The 17022-nt window shown below is 40.3% G+C and overlaps 48 non-coding genes across 48 annotated transcripts; all 48 read right to left on the reverse strand.

The window, feature by feature from the left end:
- Positions 1-28: 28 nt before the first annotated feature.
- Positions 29-101, reverse strand: TRNAR-ACG (transfer RNA arginine (anticodon ACG)). Its single transcript has one exon. It is a non-coding gene; the product is annotated as a tRNA-Arg (tRNA).
- A 91-nt stretch (positions 102-192) lies between these two features.
- TRNAR-ACG (transfer RNA arginine (anticodon ACG)) lies at positions 193-265 on the reverse strand. The gene has a single exon. It is a non-coding gene; the product is annotated as a tRNA-Arg (tRNA).
- A 91-nt stretch (positions 266-356) lies between these two features.
- Positions 357-429, reverse strand: TRNAR-UCG (transfer RNA arginine (anticodon UCG)). Its single transcript has one exon. It is a non-coding gene; the product is annotated as a tRNA-Arg (tRNA).
- Positions 430-676: 247 nt separating this feature from the next.
- Positions 677-749, reverse strand: TRNAR-UCG (transfer RNA arginine (anticodon UCG)). Its single transcript has one exon. It is a non-coding gene; the product is annotated as a tRNA-Arg (tRNA).
- A 413-nt stretch (positions 750-1162) lies between these two features.
- Positions 1163-1235, reverse strand: TRNAR-UCG (transfer RNA arginine (anticodon UCG)). The gene has a single exon. It is a non-coding gene; the product is annotated as a tRNA-Arg (tRNA).
- A 249-nt stretch (positions 1236-1484) lies between these two features.
- Positions 1485-1557, reverse strand: TRNAR-UCG (transfer RNA arginine (anticodon UCG)). Its single transcript has one exon. It is a non-coding gene; the product is annotated as a tRNA-Arg (tRNA).
- A 249-nt stretch (positions 1558-1806) lies between these two features.
- On the reverse strand, positions 1807-1880 carry TRNAR-ACG (transfer RNA arginine (anticodon ACG)). Its single transcript has one exon. It is a non-coding gene; the product is annotated as a tRNA-Arg (tRNA).
- Positions 1881-2135: 255 nt separating this feature from the next.
- TRNAR-UCG (transfer RNA arginine (anticodon UCG)) lies at positions 2136-2208 on the reverse strand. The gene has a single exon. It is a non-coding gene; the product is annotated as a tRNA-Arg (tRNA).
- A 247-nt stretch (positions 2209-2455) lies between these two features.
- On the reverse strand, positions 2456-2528 carry TRNAR-UCG (transfer RNA arginine (anticodon UCG)). The gene has a single exon. It is a non-coding gene; the product is annotated as a tRNA-Arg (tRNA).
- Positions 2529-3105: 577 nt separating this feature from the next.
- On the reverse strand, positions 3106-3178 carry TRNAR-ACG (transfer RNA arginine (anticodon ACG)). The gene has a single exon. It is a non-coding gene; the product is annotated as a tRNA-Arg (tRNA).
- Positions 3179-3269: 91 nt separating this feature from the next.
- On the reverse strand, positions 3270-3342 carry TRNAR-ACG (transfer RNA arginine (anticodon ACG)). Its single transcript has one exon. It is a non-coding gene; the product is annotated as a tRNA-Arg (tRNA).
- Positions 3343-3433: 91 nt separating this feature from the next.
- Positions 3434-3506, reverse strand: TRNAR-UCG (transfer RNA arginine (anticodon UCG)). Its single transcript has one exon. It is a non-coding gene; the product is annotated as a tRNA-Arg (tRNA).
- Positions 3507-4075: 569 nt separating this feature from the next.
- On the reverse strand, positions 4076-4149 carry TRNAR-ACG (transfer RNA arginine (anticodon ACG)). Its single transcript has one exon. It is a non-coding gene; the product is annotated as a tRNA-Arg (tRNA).
- Positions 4150-4568: 419 nt separating this feature from the next.
- On the reverse strand, positions 4569-4641 carry TRNAR-UCG (transfer RNA arginine (anticodon UCG)). The gene has a single exon. It is a non-coding gene; the product is annotated as a tRNA-Arg (tRNA).
- Positions 4642-4888: 247 nt separating this feature from the next.
- Positions 4889-4961, reverse strand: TRNAR-UCG (transfer RNA arginine (anticodon UCG)). Its single transcript has one exon. It is a non-coding gene; the product is annotated as a tRNA-Arg (tRNA).
- Positions 4962-5210: 249 nt separating this feature from the next.
- On the reverse strand, positions 5211-5283 carry TRNAR-ACG (transfer RNA arginine (anticodon ACG)). The gene has a single exon. It is a non-coding gene; the product is annotated as a tRNA-Arg (tRNA).
- A 583-nt stretch (positions 5284-5866) lies between these two features.
- Positions 5867-5939, reverse strand: TRNAR-ACG (transfer RNA arginine (anticodon ACG)). Its single transcript has one exon. It is a non-coding gene; the product is annotated as a tRNA-Arg (tRNA).
- A 91-nt stretch (positions 5940-6030) lies between these two features.
- On the reverse strand, positions 6031-6103 carry TRNAR-ACG (transfer RNA arginine (anticodon ACG)). The gene has a single exon. It is a non-coding gene; the product is annotated as a tRNA-Arg (tRNA).
- A 91-nt stretch (positions 6104-6194) lies between these two features.
- Positions 6195-6267, reverse strand: TRNAR-UCG (transfer RNA arginine (anticodon UCG)). Its single transcript has one exon. It is a non-coding gene; the product is annotated as a tRNA-Arg (tRNA).
- A 247-nt stretch (positions 6268-6514) lies between these two features.
- TRNAR-UCG (transfer RNA arginine (anticodon UCG)) lies at positions 6515-6587 on the reverse strand. Its single transcript has one exon. It is a non-coding gene; the product is annotated as a tRNA-Arg (tRNA).
- Positions 6588-7000: 413 nt separating this feature from the next.
- TRNAR-UCG (transfer RNA arginine (anticodon UCG)) lies at positions 7001-7073 on the reverse strand. Its single transcript has one exon. It is a non-coding gene; the product is annotated as a tRNA-Arg (tRNA).
- Positions 7074-7322: 249 nt separating this feature from the next.
- On the reverse strand, positions 7323-7395 carry TRNAR-UCG (transfer RNA arginine (anticodon UCG)). The gene has a single exon. It is a non-coding gene; the product is annotated as a tRNA-Arg (tRNA).
- Positions 7396-7644: 249 nt separating this feature from the next.
- TRNAR-ACG (transfer RNA arginine (anticodon ACG)) lies at positions 7645-7717 on the reverse strand. The gene has a single exon. It is a non-coding gene; the product is annotated as a tRNA-Arg (tRNA).
- Positions 7718-8300: 583 nt separating this feature from the next.
- On the reverse strand, positions 8301-8373 carry TRNAR-ACG (transfer RNA arginine (anticodon ACG)). Its single transcript has one exon. It is a non-coding gene; the product is annotated as a tRNA-Arg (tRNA).
- Positions 8374-8464: 91 nt separating this feature from the next.
- TRNAR-UCG (transfer RNA arginine (anticodon UCG)) lies at positions 8465-8537 on the reverse strand. Its single transcript has one exon. It is a non-coding gene; the product is annotated as a tRNA-Arg (tRNA).
- Positions 8538-8950: 413 nt separating this feature from the next.
- TRNAR-UCG (transfer RNA arginine (anticodon UCG)) lies at positions 8951-9023 on the reverse strand. Its single transcript has one exon. It is a non-coding gene; the product is annotated as a tRNA-Arg (tRNA).
- A 249-nt stretch (positions 9024-9272) lies between these two features.
- TRNAR-UCG (transfer RNA arginine (anticodon UCG)) lies at positions 9273-9345 on the reverse strand. Its single transcript has one exon. It is a non-coding gene; the product is annotated as a tRNA-Arg (tRNA).
- A 249-nt stretch (positions 9346-9594) lies between these two features.
- On the reverse strand, positions 9595-9668 carry TRNAR-ACG (transfer RNA arginine (anticodon ACG)). Its single transcript has one exon. It is a non-coding gene; the product is annotated as a tRNA-Arg (tRNA).
- Positions 9669-10087: 419 nt separating this feature from the next.
- On the reverse strand, positions 10088-10160 carry TRNAR-UCG (transfer RNA arginine (anticodon UCG)). The gene has a single exon. It is a non-coding gene; the product is annotated as a tRNA-Arg (tRNA).
- A 247-nt stretch (positions 10161-10407) lies between these two features.
- Positions 10408-10480, reverse strand: TRNAR-UCG (transfer RNA arginine (anticodon UCG)). Its single transcript has one exon. It is a non-coding gene; the product is annotated as a tRNA-Arg (tRNA).
- A 741-nt stretch (positions 10481-11221) lies between these two features.
- On the reverse strand, positions 11222-11294 carry TRNAR-ACG (transfer RNA arginine (anticodon ACG)). Its single transcript has one exon. It is a non-coding gene; the product is annotated as a tRNA-Arg (tRNA).
- A 91-nt stretch (positions 11295-11385) lies between these two features.
- Positions 11386-11458, reverse strand: TRNAR-ACG (transfer RNA arginine (anticodon ACG)). Its single transcript has one exon. It is a non-coding gene; the product is annotated as a tRNA-Arg (tRNA).
- A 91-nt stretch (positions 11459-11549) lies between these two features.
- Positions 11550-11622, reverse strand: TRNAR-UCG (transfer RNA arginine (anticodon UCG)). The gene has a single exon. It is a non-coding gene; the product is annotated as a tRNA-Arg (tRNA).
- A 247-nt stretch (positions 11623-11869) lies between these two features.
- TRNAR-UCG (transfer RNA arginine (anticodon UCG)) lies at positions 11870-11942 on the reverse strand. The gene has a single exon. It is a non-coding gene; the product is annotated as a tRNA-Arg (tRNA).
- Positions 11943-12191: 249 nt separating this feature from the next.
- Positions 12192-12264, reverse strand: TRNAR-ACG (transfer RNA arginine (anticodon ACG)). Its single transcript has one exon. It is a non-coding gene; the product is annotated as a tRNA-Arg (tRNA).
- Positions 12265-12355: 91 nt separating this feature from the next.
- Positions 12356-12428, reverse strand: TRNAR-UCG (transfer RNA arginine (anticodon UCG)). The gene has a single exon. It is a non-coding gene; the product is annotated as a tRNA-Arg (tRNA).
- Positions 12429-12677: 249 nt separating this feature from the next.
- On the reverse strand, positions 12678-12751 carry TRNAR-ACG (transfer RNA arginine (anticodon ACG)). The gene has a single exon. It is a non-coding gene; the product is annotated as a tRNA-Arg (tRNA).
- Positions 12752-13170: 419 nt separating this feature from the next.
- TRNAR-ACG (transfer RNA arginine (anticodon ACG)) lies at positions 13171-13243 on the reverse strand. The gene has a single exon. It is a non-coding gene; the product is annotated as a tRNA-Arg (tRNA).
- Positions 13244-13498: 255 nt separating this feature from the next.
- On the reverse strand, positions 13499-13571 carry TRNAR-UCG (transfer RNA arginine (anticodon UCG)). Its single transcript has one exon. It is a non-coding gene; the product is annotated as a tRNA-Arg (tRNA).
- A 247-nt stretch (positions 13572-13818) lies between these two features.
- TRNAR-UCG (transfer RNA arginine (anticodon UCG)) lies at positions 13819-13891 on the reverse strand. Its single transcript has one exon. It is a non-coding gene; the product is annotated as a tRNA-Arg (tRNA).
- A 741-nt stretch (positions 13892-14632) lies between these two features.
- On the reverse strand, positions 14633-14705 carry TRNAR-ACG (transfer RNA arginine (anticodon ACG)). The gene has a single exon. It is a non-coding gene; the product is annotated as a tRNA-Arg (tRNA).
- A 91-nt stretch (positions 14706-14796) lies between these two features.
- TRNAR-ACG (transfer RNA arginine (anticodon ACG)) lies at positions 14797-14869 on the reverse strand. Its single transcript has one exon. It is a non-coding gene; the product is annotated as a tRNA-Arg (tRNA).
- Positions 14870-14960: 91 nt separating this feature from the next.
- Positions 14961-15033, reverse strand: TRNAR-UCG (transfer RNA arginine (anticodon UCG)). Its single transcript has one exon. It is a non-coding gene; the product is annotated as a tRNA-Arg (tRNA).
- Positions 15034-15280: 247 nt separating this feature from the next.
- On the reverse strand, positions 15281-15353 carry TRNAR-UCG (transfer RNA arginine (anticodon UCG)). The gene has a single exon. It is a non-coding gene; the product is annotated as a tRNA-Arg (tRNA).
- Positions 15354-15602: 249 nt separating this feature from the next.
- TRNAR-ACG (transfer RNA arginine (anticodon ACG)) lies at positions 15603-15675 on the reverse strand. Its single transcript has one exon. It is a non-coding gene; the product is annotated as a tRNA-Arg (tRNA).
- A 91-nt stretch (positions 15676-15766) lies between these two features.
- TRNAR-UCG (transfer RNA arginine (anticodon UCG)) lies at positions 15767-15839 on the reverse strand. Its single transcript has one exon. It is a non-coding gene; the product is annotated as a tRNA-Arg (tRNA).
- A 569-nt stretch (positions 15840-16408) lies between these two features.
- Positions 16409-16481, reverse strand: TRNAR-UCG (transfer RNA arginine (anticodon UCG)). Its single transcript has one exon. It is a non-coding gene; the product is annotated as a tRNA-Arg (tRNA).
- A 413-nt stretch (positions 16482-16894) lies between these two features.
- Positions 16895-16967, reverse strand: TRNAR-UCG (transfer RNA arginine (anticodon UCG)). Its single transcript has one exon. It is a non-coding gene; the product is annotated as a tRNA-Arg (tRNA).
- Between the last annotated feature and the right edge of the window lie 55 nt (positions 16968-17022).

The following is a 17022-nucleotide window of genomic DNA, read 5'->3' on the forward strand; positions in this document are numbered from 1 at the left end:
TCCAATAATCATCTTTAAATGTTAACACCGAGCTTGCCAGGACTCGAACCTGGAATCTTCTGCTCCGTAGGCAGACGCGTTATCCATTGCGCCACAAGCCCGTTGGAGGTTAATGCAAATTCTATTGAAGCATTGCAATATTATAAATTTCCCTTCCGTTACATTCCAATAATCATCTTTAAATGTTAAAACCGAGCTTGCCAGGACTCGAACCTGGAATCTTCTGCTCCGTAGGCAGACGCGTTATCCATTGCGCCACAAGCCCGTTGGAGGTTAATCCAAATTCTATTGAAGCATTGCAATATTATAAATTTCCCTTCCGTTATATTCTAATAATCAACTTTAAATGTTAATACCGAGCTTGCCAGGACTCGAACCTGGAATCTTCTGCTTCGAAGGCAGACGCGTTATCCATTACGCCACAAGCCCTTGCTTCGTTTTATCAAAAACTTTTCCAAACATTGTATTTATGCATTTTATGACGAATAAAAGATCTTTAATTTAAATAAACACCGAGCTTTCCAGGACTCGAACCTACATCGTTTGCTCCGTAGACAGCTGCGTTATCCGTTGCGGCACAAGCCCGTTTTAGGTTTATTTAAATGCTATTGAAGCATTGCAATATTATAAATTTCCCTTCCGTTATATTCTAATAATCATCTTTAAATGTTAATACCGAGCTTGCCAGGACTCGAACCTGGAATCTTCTGCTTCGAAGGCAGACGCGTTATCCATTACGCTACAAGCCCTTGCTTCGTTCTATCAAAAACTTTTCCAAACTTTGTATTTATGCATTTTTATGACGCATAAAAGATCTTTAATTTAAATAAACACCGAGCTTGCCATGACTCGAACCTAGAATCTTTTGCTCCGTAGGCAGACGCGTTATCCATTGCGCCACAAGCCCGTTGGAGGTTAATCTAAATGCTATTGAAGCATTGCAATATTATAAATTTCCCTTCCGTTACATTCCAATAATCATCTTTAAATGTTAACACCGAGCTTGCCAGGACTCGAACCTGGAATCTTCTGCTCCGTAGGCAGACGCATTATCCATTGCGCCCCAAGCCCGTTGGAGGTTAATCTAAAAGCTATTGAAGCATTGCAATATTATAAATTTCCCTTCCGTTACATTCCAATAATCATCTTTAAATGTTAACACCGAGCTTGCCAGGACTCGAACCTGGAATCTTCTGCTTCGAAGGCAGACGCGTTATCCATTACGCCACAAGCCCTTGCTTCGTTCTATCAAAAACTTTTCCAAACATTGTATTTATGCATTTTTATGACGCATAAAAGATCTTTAATAAAAATAAACACCGAGCTTGCCATGACTCGAACCTAGAATCTTTGGCTCCGTAGGCAGACGCGTTATCCATTGCGCCACAAGCCCGTTGGAGGTTTATTTAAATGCTATTGAAGCATTGCAATATTATAAATTTCCCTTCCGTTATATTCTAATAATCATCTTTAAATGTTAATACCGAGCTTGCCAGGACTCGAACCTGGAATCTTCTGCTTCGAAGGCAGACGCGTTATCCATTACGCTACAAGCCCTTGCTTCGTTCTATCAAAAACTTTTCCAAACTTTGTATTTATGCATTTTTATGACGCATAAAAGATCTTTAATTAAAATAAACACCGAGCTTGCCAGGACTCCAACCTAGAATCTTTTGCTCCGTAGGCAGACTTGTTATCCATTGCGCCAAAGGCCCGTTGGAGGTTAATCTAAATGCTATTGAAGCATTGCAATATTATAAATTTCCCTTCCGTTATATTCTAATAATCATCTTTAAATGTTAATACCGAGCTTTGCCAGGACTCGAACCTGGAACCTTCTGCTCCGTAGGCAGACGCGTTATCCATTGCGCCACAATCCCGTTGGAGGTTAATCTAAATGCTATTGAAGCATTGCAATATTATAAATTCCCCTTCCGTTACATTCCAATAATCATCTTTAAATGTTAACACCGAGCTAGCCAGGACTCGAACCTTAAATCTTCTGCTCCGTAGGCAAACGTGTTATCCATTGCGCCACAAGCCCGTTGGAGGTTAATCTAAATGCTATTGAAGCATTGCAATATTATAAATTTCCCTTCCGTTACATTCCAATAATCATCTTTAAATGTTAACACCGAGCTTGCCAGGACTCGAACCTGGAATCTTCTGCTTCGAAGGCAGACGCGTTATCCATTACGCCACAAGCCCTTGCTTCGATTTATCAAAAACTTTTCCAAACATTGTATTTATGCATTTTATGACGCATAAAAGATCTTTAATTTAAATAAACACCGTGCTTTCCAGGACTCGAACCTACATCTTTTGCTCCGTAGACAGCTGCCTTATCCGTTGCGCCACAAGCCCGCTGGAGGCTTATTTAAATGCTATCGAAGCATTGCAATATTATAAATTTCCCTTCCGTTATATTCTAATAATCATCTTAAAATGTTAATACCGAGCTTGCCAGGACTCGAACCTGGAATCTTCTGCTTCGAAGGCAGACGCGTTATCCATTACGCTACAAGCCCTTGCTTCGTTATATCAAAAACTTTTCCAAACATTGTATTTATGCATTTTTATGACGCATAAAAGATCTTTAATTTAAATAAACACCGAGCTTGCCATGACTCGAACCTAGAATCTTTTGCTCCGTAGGCAGACGCGTTATCCATTGCGCCACAAGCCCGTTGGAGGTTTATTTAAATGCTATTGAAGCATTGCAATATTATAAATTTCCCTTCCGTTATATTCTAATAATCATCTTTAAATGTTAACACCGAGCTTGCCAGGACTCGAACCTGGAATCTTCTGCTCCGTAGGCAGACGCATTATCCATTGCGCCCCAAGCCCGTTGGAGGTTAATCTAAATGCTATTGAAGCATTGCAATATTATAAATTTCCCTTCCGTTACATTCCAATAATCATCTTTAAATGTTAACACCGAGCTTGCCAGGACTCGAACCTTAAATCTTCTGCTCCGTAGGCAGACGCGTTATCCATTGCGCCACAAGCCCGTTGGAGGTTTATCCAAATGCTATTGAAGCATTGCAATATTATAAATTTCCCTTCCGTTACATTCCAATAATCATCTTTAAATGTTAACACCGAGCTTGCCAGGACTCGAACCTGGAATCTTCTGCTCCGTAGGCAGACGCGTTATCCATTGCGCCACAAGCCCGTTGGAGGTTAATGCAAATTCTATTGAAGCATTGCAATATTATAAATTTCCCTTCCGTTACATTCCAATAATCATCTTTAAATGTTAAAACCGAGCTTGCCAGGACTCGAACCTGGAATCTTCTGCTCCGTAGGCAGACGCGTTATCCATTGCGCCACAAGCCCGTTGGAGGTTAATCCAAATTCTATTGAAGCATTGCAATATTATAAATTTCCCTTCCGTTATATTCTAATAATCAACTTTAAATGTTAATACCGAGCTTGCCAGGACTCGAACCTGGAATCTTCTGCTTCGAAGGCAGACGCGTTATCCATTACGCCACAAGCCCTTGCTTCGTTTTATCAAAAACTTTTCCAAACATTGTGTTTATGCATTTTATGACGAATAAATGATCTTTAATTTAAATAAACACCGAGCTTTCCAGGACTCAAACCTACATCGTTTGCTCCGTAGACAGCTGCGTTATCCGTTGCGCCACAAGCCCGTTGGAGGTCAATCTAAATGCTATTGAAGCATTGCAATATCATAAATTTCCCTTCTGTTATATTCAAATAATCATCTTTAAATGTTAATACCGAGCTTGCCAGGACTCGAATCTGGAATCTTCTGCTTCGAAGGCAGTCGCGTTATCCATTACGCCACAAGCCCTTGCTTCGTTCTATCAAAAACTTTTCCAAACATTGTAGTTATGCATTTTTATGACGCATAAAAGATCTTTAATTAAAATAAACACCGAGCTTGCCAGGACTCCAACCTAGAATCTTTTGCTCCGTAGGCAGACTTGTTATCCATTGCGCCAAAGGCCCGTTGGAGGTTAATCTAAATGCTATTGAAGCATTGCAATATTATAAATTTCCCTTCCGTTATATTCTAATAATCATCTTTAAATGTTAATACCGAGCTTTGCCAGGACTCGAACCTGGAACCTTCTGCTCCGTAGGCAGACGCGTTATCCATTGCGCCACAAGCCCGTTGGAGGTTAATCCAAATGCTATTGAAGCATTGCAATATTATAAATTTCCCTTCCGTTACATTCCAATAATCATCTTTAAATGTTAATACCGAGCTTGCCAGGACTCGAACCTTAAATCTTCTGCTCCGTAGGCAGACGCGTTATCCATTGCGCCACAATCCCGTTGGAGGTTAATCTAAATGCTATTGAAGCATTGCAATATTATAAATTCCCCTTCCGTTACATTCCAATAATCATCTTTAAATGTTAACACCGAGCTAGCCAGGACTCGAACCTTAAATCTTCTGCTCCGTAGGCAGACGCGTTATCCATTGCGCCACAAGCCCGTTGGAGGTTAATCTAAATGCTATTGAAGCATTGCAATATTATAAATTTCCCTTCCGTTACATTCCAATAATCATCTTTAAATGTTAACACCGAGCTTGCCAGGACTCGAACCTGGAATCTTCTGCTTCGAAGGCAGACGCGTTATCCATTACGCCACAAGCCCTTGCTTCGATTTATCAAAAACTTTTCCAAACATTGTATTTATGCATTTTATGACGCATAAAAGATCTTTAATTTAAATAAACACCGTGCTTTCCAGGACTCGAACCTACATCTTTTGCTCCGTAGACAGCTGCGTTATCCGTTGCGCCACAAGCCCGCTGGAGGCTTATTTAAATGCTATCGAAGCATTGCAATATTATAAATTTCCCTTCCGTTATATTCTAATAATCATCTTAAAATGTTAATACCGAGCTTGCCAGGACTCGAACCTGGAATCTTCTGCTTCGAAGGCAGACGCGTTATCCATTACGCTACAAGCCCTTGCTTCGTTATATCAAAAACTTTTCCAAACATTGTATTTATGCATTTTTATGACGCATAAAAGATCTTTAATTTAAATAAACACCGAGCTTGCCATGACTCGAACCTAGAATCTTTTGCTCCGTAGGCAGACGCGTTATCCATTGCGCCACAAGCCCGTTGGAGGTTTATTTAAATGCTATTGAAGCATTGCAATATTATAAATTTCCCTTCCGTTATATTCTAATAATCATCTTTAAATGTTAATACCGAGCTTGCCAGGACTCGAACCTGGAAACTTCTGCTCCGTAGGCAGACGCGTTATCCATTGCGCTACAAGCCCGTTGGAGGTTAATCTAAATGCTATTGAAGCATTGCAATATTATAAATTTCCCTTCCGTTATATTCTAATAATCATCTTTAAATGATAATACCGAGCTTGCCAGGACTCGAACCTAGAATCTTTTGCTCCGTAGGCAGCTGCGTTATCCGTTGCGCCACAAGCCCGTTGGAGGTTTATTCAAATGCTATTGAAGCATTGCAATATTATAAATTTCCCTTCCGTTACATTCCAATAATCATCTTTAAATGTTACCACCGAGCTTGCCAAGACTCGAACCTGGAATCTTCTGCTCCGTAGGCAGACGCATTATCCATTGCGCCCCAAGCCCGTTGGAGGTTAATCTAAATGCTATTGAAGCATTGCAATATTATAAATTTCCCTTCCGTTACATTCCAATAATCATCTTTAAATGTTAACACCGAGCTTGCCAGGACTCGAACCTTAAATCTTCTGCTCCGTAGGCAGACGCCTTATCCATTGCGCCACAAGCCCGTTGGAGGTTTATCCAAATGCTATTGAAGCATTGCAATATTATAAATTTCCCTTCCGTTACATTCCAATAATCATCTTTAAATTTTAACAACGAGCTTGCCAGGACTCGAACCTGGAATCTTCTGCTCCGTAGGCAGACGCGTTATCCATTGCGCCACAAGCCCGTTGGAGGTTAATGCAAATTCTATTGAAGCATTGCAATATTATAAATTTCCCTTCCGTTACATTCCAATAATCATCTTTAAATGTTAAAACCGAGCTTGCCAGGACTCGAACCTGGAATCTTCTGCTCCGTAGGCAGACGCGTTATCCATTGCGCCACAAGCCCGTTGGAGGTTAATCCAAATTCTATTGAAGCATTGCAATATTATAAATTTCCCTTCCGTTATATTCTAATAATCAACTTTAAATGTTAATACCGAGCTTGCCAGGACTCGAACCTGGAATCTTCTGCTTCGAAGGCAGACGCGTTATCCATTACGCCACAAGCCCTTGCTTCGTTTTATCAAAAACTTTTCCAAACATTGTGTTTATGCATTTTATGACGAATAAATGATCTTTAATTTAAATAAACACCGAGCTTTCCAGGACTCGAACCTACATCGTTTGCTCCGTAGACAGCTGCGTTATCCGTTGCGGCACAAGCCCGTTGGAGGTTTATTTAAATGCTATTGAAGCATTGCAATATTATAAATTTCCCTTCCGTTATATTCTAATAATCATCTTTAAATGTTAATACCGAGCTTGCCAGGACTCGAACCTGGAATCTTCTGCTTCGAAGGCAGACGCGTTATCCATTACGCTACAAGCCCTTGCTTCGTTCTATCAAAAGTTTTTCCAAACTTTGTATTTATGCATTTTTATGACGCATAAAAGATCTTTAATTTAAATAAACACCGAGCTTGCCATGACTCGAACCTAGAATCTTTTGCTCCGTAGGCAGACGCGTTATCCATTGCGCCACAAGCCCGTTGGAGGTTAATCTAAATGCTATTGAAGCATTGCAATATTATAAATTTCCCTTCCGTTACATTCCAATAATCATCTTTAAATGTTAACACCGAGCTTGCCAGGACTCGAACCTGGAATCTTCTGCTCCGTAGGCAGACGCATTATCCATTGCGCCCCAAGCCCGTTGGAGGTTAATCTAAATGCTATTGAAGCATTGCAATATTATAAATTTCCCTTCCGTTACATTCCAATAATCATCTTTAAATGTTAACACCGAGCTTGCCAGGACTCGAACCTGGAATCTTCTGCTTCGAAGGCAGACGCGTTATCCATTACGCCACAAGCCCTTGCTTCGTTCTATCAAAAACTTTTCCAAACATTGTATTTATGCATTTTTATGACGCATAAAAGATCTTTAATAAAAATAAACACCGAGCTTGCCATGACTCGAACCTAGAATCTTTGGCTCCGTAGGCAGACGCGTTATCCATTGCGCCACAAGCCCGTTGGAGGTCAATCTAAATGCTATTGAAGCATTGCAATATCATAAATTTCCCTTCTGTTATATTCAAATAATCATCTTTAAATGTTAATACCGAGCTTGCCAGGACTCGAATCTGGAATCTTCTGCTTCGAAGGCAGACGCGTTATCCATTACGCCACAAGCCCTTGCTTCGTTCTATCAAAAACTTTTCCAAACATTGTAGTTATGCATTTTTATGACGCATAAAAGATCTTTAATTTAAATAAACACCGAGCTTGCCATGACTCGAACCTAGAATCTTTTGCTCCGTAGGCAGACGCGTTATCCATTGCGCCACAAGCCCGTTGGAGGTTTATTTAAATGCTATTGAAGCATTGCAATATTATAAATTTCCCTTCCGTTATATTCTAATAATCATCTTTAAATGTTAATACCGATCTTGCCAGGACTCGAACCTGGAAACTTCTGCTCCGTAGGCAGACGCGTTATCCATTGCGCTACAAGCCCGTTGGAGGTTAATCTAAATGCTATTGAAGCATTGCAATATTATAAATTTCCCTTCCGTTATATTCTAATAATCATCTTTAAATGATAATACCGAGCTTGCCAGGACTCGAACCTAGAATCTTTTGCTCCGTAGGCAGCTGCGTTATCCGTTGCGCCACAAGCCCGTTGGAGGTTTATTCAAATGCTATTGAAGCATTGCAATATTATAAATTTCCCTTCCGTTACATTCCAATAATCATCTTTAAATGTTAACACCGAGCTTGCCAGGACTCGAACCTGGAATCTTCTGCTCCGTAGGCAGACGCATTATCCATTGCGCCCCAAGCCCGTTGGAGGTTAATCTAAATGCTATTGAAGCATTGCAATATTATAAATTTCCCTTCCGTTACATTCCAATAATCATCTTTAAATGTTAACACCGAGCTTGCCAGGACTCGAACCTTAAATCTTCTGCTCCGTAGGCAGACGCGTTATCCATTGCGCCAGAAGCCCGTTGGAGGTTAATGCAAATTCTATTGAAGCATTGCAATATTATAAATTTCCCTTCCGTTACATTCCAATAATCATCTTTAAATGTTAAAACCGAGCTTGCCAGGACTCGAACCTGGAATCTTCTGCTCCGTAGGCAGACGCGTTATCCATTGCGCCACAAGCCCGTTGGAGGTTAATCCAAATTCTATTGAAGCATTGCAATATTATAAATTTCCCTTCCGTTATATTCTAATAATCAACTTTAAATGTTAATACCGAGCTTGCCAGGACTCGAACCTGGAATCTTCTGCTTCGAAGGCAGACGCGTTATCCATTACGCCACAAGCCCTTGCTTCGTTTTATCAAAAACTTTTCCAAACTTTGTATTTATGCATTTTTATGACGCATAAAAGATCTTTAATTTAAATAAACACCGAGCTTGCCATGACTCGAACCTAGAATCTTTTGCTCCGTAGGCAGACGCGTTATCCATTGCGCCACAAGCCCGTTGGAGGTTAATCTAAATGCTATTGAAGCATTGCAATATTATAAATTTCCCTTCCGTTACATTCCAATAATCATCTTTAAATGTTAACACCGAGCTTGCCAGGACTCGAACCTGGAATCTTCTGCTCCGTAGGCAGACGCATTATCCATTGCGCCCCAAGCCCGTTGGAGGTTAATCTAAATGCTATTGAAGCATTGCAATATTATAAATTTCCCTTCCGTTACATTCCAATAATCATCTTTAAATGTTAACACCGAGCTTGCCAGGACTCGAACCTGGAATCTTCTGCTTCGAAGGCAGACGCGTTATCCATTACGCCACAAGCCCTTGCTTCGTTCTATCAAAAAATTTTCCAAACATTGTATTTATGCATTTTTATGACGCATAAAAGATCTTTAATAAAAATAAACACCGAGCTTGCCATGACTCGAACCTAGAATCTTTGGCTCCGTAGGCAGACGCGTTATCCATTGCGCCACAAGCCCGTTGGAGGTCAATCTAAATGCTATTGAAGCATTGCAATATCATAAATTTCCCTTCTGTTATATTCAAATAATCATCTTTAAATGTTAATACCGAGCTTGCCAGGACTCGAATCTGGAATCTTCTGCTTCGAAGGCAGACGCGTTATCCATTACGCCACAAGCCCTTGCTTCGTTCTATCAAAAACTTTTCCAAACATTGTAGTTATGCATTTTTATGACGCATAAAAGATCTTTAATTAAAATAAACACCGAGCTTCCCAGGACTCCAACTTAGAATCTTTTGCTCCGTAGGCAGACTTGTTATCCATTGCGCCAAAGGCCCGTTGGAGGTTAATCTAAATGCTATTGAAGCATTGCAATATTATAAATTTCCCTTCCGTTATATTCTAATAATCATCTTTAAATGTTAATACCGAGCTTTGCCAGGACTCGAACCTGGAACCTTCTGCTCCGTAGGCAGACGCGTTATCCATTGCGCCACAAGCCCGTTGGAGGTTAATCCAAATGCTATTGAAGCATTGCAATATTATAAATTTCCCTTCCGTTACATTCCAATAATCATCTTTAAATGTTAATACCGAGCTTGCCAGGACTCGAACCTTAAATCTTCTGCTCCGTAGGCAGACGCGTTATCCATTGCGCCACAATCCCGTTGGAGGTTAATCTAAATGCTATTGAAGCATTGCAATATTATAAATTCCCCTTCCGTTACATTCCAATAATCATCTTTAAATGTTAACACCGAGCTAGCCAGGACTCGAACCTTAAATCTTCTGCTCCGTAGGCAGACGCGTTATCCATTGCGCCACAAGCCCATTGGAGGTTAATCTAAATGCTATTGAAGCATTGCAATATTATAAATTTCCCTTCCGTTACATTCCAATAATCATCTTTAAATGTTAACACCGAGCTTGCCAGGACTCGAACCTGGAATCTTCTGCTTCGAAGGCAGACGCGTTATCCATTACGCCACAAGCCCTTGCTTCGATTTATCAAAAACTTTTCCAAACATTGTATTTATGCATTTTATGACGCATAGAAGATCTTTAATTTAAATAAACACCGTGCTTTCCAGGACTCGAACCTACATCTTTTGCTCCGTAGACAGCTGCGTTATCCGTTGCGCCACAAGCCCGCTGGAGGCTTATTTAAATGCTATCGAAGCATTGCAATATTATAAATTTCCCTTCCGTTATATTCTAATAATCATCTTTTAATGTTAATACCGAGCTTGCCAGGACTCGAACCTGGAATCTTCTGCTTCGAAGGCAGACGCGTTATCCATTACGCTACAAGCCCTTGCTTCGTTATATCAAAAACTTTTCCAAACATTGTATTTATGCATTTTTATGACGCATAAAAGATCTTTAATTTAAATAAACACCGAGCTTGCCATGACTCGAACCTAGAATCTTTTGCTCCGTAGGCAGACGCGTTATCCATTGCGCCACAAGCCCGTTGGAGGTTAATCTAAATGCTATTGAAGCATTGCAATATTATAAATTTCCCTTCCGTTATATTCTAATAATCATCTTTAAATGTTAACACCGAGCTTGCCAGGACTCGAACCTAGAATCTTTTGCTCCGTAGGCAGCTGCGTTATCCGTTGCGCCACAAGCCCGTTGGAGGTTTATTCAAATGCTATTGAAGCATTGCAATATTATAAATTTCCCTTCCGTTACATTCCAATAATCATCTTTAAATGTTAACACCGAGCTTGCCAGGACTCGAACCTGGAATCTTCTGCTCCGTAGGCAGACGCATTATCCATTGCGCCCCAAGCCCGTTGGAGGTTAATCTAAATGCTATTGAAGCATTGCAATATTATAAATTTCCCTTCCGTTACATTCCAAAAATCATCTTTAAATGTTAACACCGAGCTTGCCAGGACTCGAACCTTAAATCTTCTGCTCCGTAGGCAGACGCGTTATCCATTGCGCCACAAGCCCGTTGGAGGTTTATCCAAATGCTATTGAAGCATTGCAATATTATAAATTTCCCTTCCGTTACATTCCAATAATCATCTTTAAATGTTAACACCGAGCTTGCCAGGACTCGAACCTGGAATCTTCTGCTCCGTAGGCAGACGCGTTATCCATTGCGCCACAAGCCCGTTGGAGGTTAATGCAAATTCTATTGAAGCATTGCAATATTATAAATTTCCCTTCCGTTACATTCCAATAATCATCTTTAAATGTTAACACCGAGCTTGCCAGGACTCGAACCTGGAATCTTCTGCTCCGTAGGCAGACGCTTTATCCATTGCGCCACAAGCCCGTTGGAGGTTAATCCAAATTCTATTGAAGCATTGCAATATTATAAATTTCTCTTCCGTTATATTCTAATAATCAACTTTAAATGTTAATACCGAGCTTGCCAGGACTCGAACCTGGAATCTTCTGCTTCGAAGGCAGACGCGTTATCCATTACGCCACAAGCCCTTGATTCGTTCTATCAAAAACTTTTCCGAACATTGTATTTATGCATTTTATGACGCATAAAAGATCTTTAATTTAAATAAACACCGAGCTTTCCAGGACTCGAACCTACATCTTTTGCTCCGTAGACAGCTGCGTTATCCGTTGCGCCACAAGCCCGTTGGAGGTTTATTTAAATGCTATTGAAGCATTGCAATATTATAAATTTCCCTTCCGTTATATTCTAATAATCATCTTTAAATGTTAATACCGAGCTTGCCAGGACTCGAACCTGGAATCTTCTGCTTCGAAGGAAGACGCGATAGCCATTACGCTACAAGCCCTTGCTTCGTTCTATCAAAAACTTTTCCAAACATTGTATTTATGCATTTTTATGACGCATAAAAGATCTTTAAATTAAATAAACACCGAGCTTCCCAGGACTCGCACCTAGAATATTTTGCTCCGTAGGCAGCCGCGTTATCCGTTGCGCCACAAGCCCGTTGGAGGTTTATCTAAATGCTATTGAAGCATTGCAATATTATAAATTTCCCTTCCGTTATATTCTAATAATCATCTTTAAATGTTAATACCGAGCTTGCCAGGACTCGAACCTGGAAACTTCTGCTCCGTAGGCAGACGCGTTATCCATTGCGCTACAAGCCCGTTGGAGGTTAATCTAAATGCTATTGAAGCATTGCAATATTATAAATTTCCCTTCCGTTATACTCTAATAATCATCTTTAAATGTTAATACCGAGCTTGCCAGGACTCGAACCTGGAATCTTCTGCTTCGAAGGCAGACGCGTTATCCATTACGCCACAAGCCCTTGCTTCGTTCTATCAAAAACTTTTCCAAACATTGTAGTTATGCATTTTTATGACGCATAAAAGATCTTTAATTGAAATAAACACCGAGCTTGCCAGGACTCCAACCTAGAATCTTTTGCTCCGTAGGCAGACGCAATATCCATTGCGCCAAAAGCCCGTTGGAGGTTAATCTAAATGCTATTGAAGCATTACAATATTATAAATTTCCCTTCCGTTATATTCTAATAATCATCTTTAAATGTTAATACCGAGCTTTGCCAGGACTCGAACCTGGAACCTTCTGCTCCGTAGGCAGACGCGATATCCATTGCGCCACAAGCCCGTTGGAGGTTAATCCAAATGCTATTGAAGCATTGCAATATTATAAATTTCCCTTCCGTTACATTCCAATAATCATCTTTAAATGTTAATACCGAGCTTGCCAGGACTCGAACCTTAAATCTTCGGCTCCGTAGGCAGACGCGTTATCCATTGCGCCACAAGCCCGTTTGAGGTTAATCTAAATGCTATTGAAGCATTGCAATATTATAAATTTCCCTTCCGTTATATTCTAATAATCATCTTTATATGTTAATACCGAGCTTGCCAGGACTCGAACCTAGAATCTTTTGCAGCGTAGGCAGACGCGTTATCCATTGCGCCACAAGCCCGTTGGAGGTTTATTTAAATGCTATTGAAGCATTGCAATATTATAAATTTCCCTTCCGTTATATTCTAATAATCATCTTTAAATGTTAATTCCGAGCTTGCCAAGACTCGAACCTGGAATCTTCTGCTCCGTAGGCAGACGCGTTATCCATTGCGCCACAAGCCCGTTGGAGGTTAATCTAAATGCTATTGAAGCATTGCAATATTATAAATTTCCCTTCCGTTACATTCCAATAATCATCTTTAAATGTTAACACCGAGCTAGCCAGGACTCGAACCTTAAATCTTCTGCTCCGTAGGCAGACGCGTTATCCATTGCGCCACAAGCCCATTGGAGGTTAATCTAAATGCTATTGAAGCATTGCAATATTATAAATTTCCCTTCCGTTACATTCCAATAATCATCTTTAAATGTTAACACCGAGCTTGCCAGGACTCGAACCTGGAATCTTCTGCTTCGAAGGCAGACGCGTTATCCATTACGCCACAAGCCCTTGCTTCGATTTATCAAAAACTTTTCCAAACATTGTATTTATGCATTTTATGACGCATAAAAGATCTTTAATTTAAATAAACACCGTGCTTTCCAGGACTCGAACCTACATCTTTTGCTCCGTAGACAGCTGCGTTATCCGTTGCGCCACAAGCCCGCTGGAGGCTTATTTAAATGCTATCGAAGCATTGCAATATTATAAATTTCCCTTCCGTTATATTCTAATAATCATCTTTAAATGTTAATACCGAGCTTGCCAGGACTCGAACCTGGAATCTTCTGCTTCGAAGGCAGACGCGTTATCCATTACGCTACAAGCCCTTGCTTCGTTATATCAAAAACTTTTCCAAACATTGTATTTATGCATTTTTATGACGCATAAAAGATCTTTAATTTAAATAAACACCGAGCTTGCCATGACTCGAACCTAGAATCTTTTGCTCCGTAGGCAGACGCGTTATCCATTGCGCCACAAGCCCGTTGGAGGTTAATCTAAATGCTATTGAAGCATTGCAATATTATAAATTTCCCTTCCGTTATATTCTAATAATCATCTTTAAATGTTAACACCGAGCTTGCCAGGACTCGAACCTAGAATCTTTTGCTCCGTAGGCAGCTGCGTTATCCGTTGCGCCACAAGCCCGTTGGAGGTTTATTCAAATGCTATTGAAGCATTGCAATATTATAAATTTCCCTTCCGTTACATTCCAATAATCATCTTTAAATGTTAACACCGAGCTTGCCAGGACTCGAACCTGGAATCTTCTGCTCCGTAGGCAGACGCATTATCCATTGCGCCCCAAGCCCGTTGGAGGTTAATCTAAATGCTATTGAAGCATTGCAATATTATAAATTTCCCTTCCGTTACATTCCAATAATCATCTTTAAATGTTAACACAGAGCTTGCCAGGACTCGAACCTTAAATCTTCTGCTCCGTAGGCAGACGCGTTATCCATTGCGCCACAAGCCCGTTGGAGGTTTATCCAAATGCTATTGAAGCATTGCAATATTATAAATTTCCCTTCCGTTACATTCCAATAATCATCTTTAAATGTTAACACCGAGCTTGCCAGGACTCGAACCTGGAATCTTCTGCTCCGTAGGCAGACGCGTTATCCATTGCGCCACAAGCCCGTTGGAGGTTAATGCAAATTCTATTGAAGCATTGCAATATTATAAATTTCCCTTCCGTTACATTCCAATAATCATCTTTAAATGTTAACACCGAGCTTGCCAGGACTCGAACCTGGAATCTTCTGCTCCGTAGGCAGACGCGTTATCCATTGCGCCACAAGCCCGTTGGAGGTTAATCCAAATTCTATTGAAGCATTGCAATATTATAAATTTCTCTTCCGTTATATTCTAATAATCAACTTTAAATGTTAATACCGAGCTTGCCAGGACTCGAACCTGGAATCTTCTGCTTCGAAGGCAGACGCGTTATCCATTACGCCACAAGCCCTTGATTCGTTCTATCAAAAACTTTTCCGAACATTGTATTTATGCATTTTATGACGCATAAAAGATCTTTAATTTAAATAAACACCGAGCTTTCCAGGACTCGAACCTTCATCTTTTGCTCCGTAGACAGCTGCGTTATCCGTTGCGCCACAAGCCCGTTGGAGGTTTATTTAAATGCTATTGAAGCATTGCAATATTATAAATTTCCCTTCCGTTATATTCTAATAATCATCTTTAAATGTTAATACCGAGCTTGCCAGGACTCGAACCTGGAATCTTCTGCTTCGAAGGAAGACGCGATATCCATTACGCTACAAGCCCTTGCTTCGTTCTATCAAAAACTTTTCCAAACATTGTATTTATGCATTTTTATGACGCATAAAAGATCTTTAAATTAAATAAACACCGAGCTTCCCAGGACTCGCACCTAGAATATTTTGCTCCGTAGGCAGCCGCGTTATCCGTTGCGCCACAAGCCCGTTGGAGGTTTATCTAAATGCTATTGAAGCATTGCAATATTATAAATTTCCCTTCCGTTATATTCTAATAATCATCTTTAAATGTTAATTCCGAGCTTGCCAAGACTCGAACCTGGAATCTTCTGCTCCGTAGGCAGACGCGTTATCCATTGCGCCACAAGCCCGTTGGAGGTTAATCTAAATGCTATTGAAGCATTGCAATATTATAAATTTCCCTTCCGTTACATTCCAATAATCATCTTTAAATGTTAACACCGAGCTTGCCAGGACTCGAACCTGGAATCTTCTGCTTCGAAGGCAGACGCGTTATCCATTACGCAACAAGCCCTTGCTCCGTTTTATCAAAAACTTTTCCAAACATTGTATTTATGCATTTTATGACGCATAAAAGATCTTTAATTTAAATAAACACCGAGCTTGCCATGACTCGAACCTAGAATCTTTTGCTCCGTAGGCAGACGCGTTATCCATTACGCCACAAGCCCTTGCTTCGTTTTATCAAAAACTTTTCCAAACATTGTATTTATGCATTTTATGACGCATAAAAGATCTTTAATTTAAATAAACACCGAGCTTGCCATGACACGAACCTAGAATCTTTTGCTCCGTAGGCAGACGCGTTATCCATTGCGCCACAAGCCCGTTGGAGGTTAATCTAAATGCTATAGAAGCATTGCAATATTATAAATTTCGCTTCCGTTATATTCTAATAATCATCTTTAAATGTTAATACCGAGCTTGCCAAGACTCGAACCTAGAATCTTTTGCTCCGTAGGCAGCTGCGTTATCCGTTGCGCCACAAGCCCGCTGGAGGTTTATTTAAATGCTATTGAAGCATTGCAATATTATAAATTTCCCTTCCGTTATATTCTAATAATCATCTTTAAATGTTAATACCGAGCTTGCCAGGACTCGAACCTGGAATCTTCTGCTTCGAAGGCAGACGCGTTATCCATTACGCTACAAGCCCTTGCTTCGTTCTATCAAAAACTTTTCCAAGCATTGTATTTATGCATTTTTATGACGCATAAAAGATCTTTAATTTAAATAAACACCGAGCTTCCCAGGACTCGCACCTAGAATCTTTTGCTCCGTAGGTAGACGCGTTATCCATTGCGCCACAAGCCCGTTGGAGGTTAACCTAAATGCTATTGAAGCATTGCAATATTATAAATTTCCCTTCCGTTATATTCTAATAATCATCTTTAAATGTTAATACCGAGCTTGCCAGGACTCGAACCTGGAATCTTTTTCTCCGTAGGCAGCTGCGTTATCCGTTGCGCCACAAGCCCGCTGGAGGTTTATTCAAATGCTATTGAAGCATTGCAATATTATAAATTTCCCTTCCGTTACATTCCAATAATCATCTTTAAATGTTAACACCGAGCTTGCCAGGACTCGAACCTGGAATCTTCTGCTTCGAAGGCAGACGCGTTATCCATTACGCTACAAGCCCTTGCTTCGTTCTATCAAAAACTTTTCCAAGCATTGTATTTATGCATTTTTATGAC

The sequence above is a fragment of the Phalangium opilio genome, unplaced genomic scaffold, assembly GCF_054372755.1.
Source record: "Phalangium opilio isolate 3A_F unplaced genomic scaffold, DU_Popi_V2 ptg000054l_1, whole genome shotgun sequence".
Classification (NCBI taxonomy): domain Eukaryota; kingdom Metazoa; phylum Arthropoda; class Arachnida; order Opiliones; family Phalangiidae; genus Phalangium; species Phalangium opilio.